At 26.8% G+C, this 2,500-nt stretch overlaps 3 non-coding genes across 3 annotated transcripts; 1 reads left to right on the top strand and 2 right to left on the bottom strand.

Moving 5' to 3' along the window:
- Positions 1-324: 324 nt before the first annotated feature.
- TRNAS-UGA (transfer RNA serine (anticodon UGA)) lies at positions 325-417 on the bottom strand. The gene has a single exon. It is a non-coding gene; the product is annotated as a tRNA-Ser (tRNA).
- A 1,587-nt stretch (positions 418-2,004) lies between these two features.
- Positions 2,005-2,075, top strand: TRNAG-GCC (transfer RNA glycine (anticodon GCC)). The gene has a single exon. It is a non-coding gene; the product is annotated as a tRNA-Gly (tRNA).
- A 152-nt stretch (positions 2,076-2,227) lies between these two features.
- TRNAM-CAU (transfer RNA methionine (anticodon CAU)) lies at positions 2,228-2,301 on the bottom strand. Its single transcript has one exon. It is a non-coding gene; the product is annotated as a tRNA-Met (tRNA).
- Positions 2,302-2,500: the final 199 nt, after the last annotated feature.

A 2,500-nucleotide genomic window follows, 5' to 3' on the forward strand; every position in this document is an offset into this window, starting at 1 on the left:
CGGGAAGGGCTCGCGCAGCCGCAGCGGGATTTGAAAAAGGAATTGATCGTGATTTTGAGCCTGTTCTTTCCATGACTCCTCTTAACTGAGACAGGAGATCCAATGCTTAAAGTAGGAATCGATTTGATTACACTATATATATTGAAGGAATCAGGTGATATTTAAAAAGTATTCTGTTCTTTTCAACTCATTTTATATCTAAAATATTTTTTTTCTGGCTCGGCTATTCCACCCAGCCGAGCCATTACCTTTTATTAATATTAAGATTCTTAATTAAGAAGCCAGGAAAAAGCAATAAAGAAAGAAATCTATTCATCGAGCAAAAGGAGAGAGAGGGATTCGAACCCTCGACAGTTCTTTGTTTCGAACTATACCGGTTTTCAAGACCGGAGCTATCAACCACTCAGCCATCTCTCCGAAAGCTAATTTCTATTTTATTTTTATTCCACCGAATCGAACATGGCCATATGAGTTGATACCATCACTATGTATAGAAAGATATCGTGTGTGAACCTATAGGTCGATCTATTTATCTGTATATATAGATATATGAAATGCATGATCTAGCATGTCTATTTGTGAACGTGAAATAAAAAAATCACCCTCGACCCCATGTCCGAATAAAAGCGGTAAAGGGTTGGAAATAAGTCATATAGAATTAATCGATTCATGGTAAAATCCCTCTATTCTACCCCGCATTTTATTAATTTTTTTTGTCGATATGATAGAGGGATCAAATGGTATAGTTCTTTTGTTGGTAGCTTGGAGGATTAGAAACATGACTATTGCTTTCCAATTGGCTGTTTTTGCATTAATTGCTACTTCGTCAATCTTACTGATTAGTGTACCTGTTGTATTTGCTTCTCCTGATGGTTGGTTGAGTAACAAAAATATTGTATTTTCCGGTACATCTTTATGGATTGGATTAGTTTTTCTAGTGGGTATCCTTAATTCTCTTATTTCTTGAATCTATCCATTCTGGATCCAAAAATGACCCCTCCCACGAATTTTTCAGATTTTGAGACACATTCAAATTCAAAATTCAATAAAATAATATAGAAGTATAAGTTGCCAAAATAAAAAAAAAAAAAAAATTAGAGGGGGGGGTCAGTCAAACTTCTGTAATCTGTAACTTGAATGAAATAAATAGAATTTGAATGATAAATGAAAAGAAAATGATAAAATAGAAATCATAAAAAAAAAAAATGAAATTATAAATTATTAAATATTCAATTAATTAAATTAATAAATTATTATTATTATACTTAAATTAAATACTTAAATTAAATATAAATTCTTAAATTAAATACTTAAATTAAATATAAATTCCTAAATTAAATACTTAAATTAAATATAAATTATTATACTTATTTATTAAATATCTTATTTATTTTTATTAAATATCTTATTTATTAAATATATTATTTATTTTTATTAAATATCTTATTTATTAAATATCTTATTTATTTTTGTTAAATATCTTATTTATTAAATATATTATTTATTTTTATTAAATATCTTATTTATTAAATATATTATTTATTTTTATTAAATATAAATAATAATAATATTTATTAATTTTATAAATAATAATATTTTATATAAATAATAATATTTTAAAAATGAATAATTTAATAATTTAGATATAATTATATATATATATATATGAATACTAAATATATGAATACTAAATATATAAATACTAAATATATAAATACTAATATATAATAATAGATATAATAATAAAATATAATAATATAAAAATATAAATGAATATTAATAACATTAATAACAAATAATATAAATTAATATAACTTAATAATAATTGATAATAATTGATAATAACTTGTAATTTGATTAATTGATAATCATTTGAATTGTTATATAATTTAGATTGTTAATTGGTTTAGTAGTGGAATTTGATAAAATCGCCCTGAACTGAAGAAAGTATCTGTCCTAGCTCTGACCAAATATTCTTTCGTATCAAGAATCAAGAACGAAAATGCGGATATAGTCGAATGGTAAAATTTCTCTTTGCCAAGGAGAAGACGCGGGTTCGATTCCCGCTATCCGCCCAGGGCAATGTATCTAAGATAAGAGGATAAAAGATTCGTTATAGTTGACTATAAATAGTTGACTGTAATTGTAATTGTAATATAATACACCCCCTAAAAGAAAAAATTACTAGTTAATAGAGTCAAGTCTAATTTTTTTTGTCAAAAAAATGTTGCGGGAACGGGATTTGAACCCATGACCTCAAGGTTATGAGCCTTGCGAGCTACCAAACTGCTCTATCCCGCGATGAAAAGAAACCAAACTAATGGACAAACAAAGATTGAATGCGCCCCTCTTCCATATATGTACAAATATAATAGCCTATTTATACATTATACAGAATGGTAAAGGGGCCCCTCTATGATCATCGATCATAGAAATAAATAGAAAAATGAAGGGATATTTTAATCCTTACCAACTCGATCTTGTTGCCCCCGGCAACAAA

This window comes from Durio zibethinus, unplaced genomic scaffold, assembly GCF_047325235.1.
Source record: "Durio zibethinus cultivar Kanyao isolate XHJ-2024 unplaced genomic scaffold, ASM4732523v1 HiC_scaffold_181, whole genome shotgun sequence".
Lineage (NCBI taxonomy): Eukaryota > Viridiplantae > Streptophyta > Magnoliopsida > Malvales > Malvaceae > Durio > Durio zibethinus.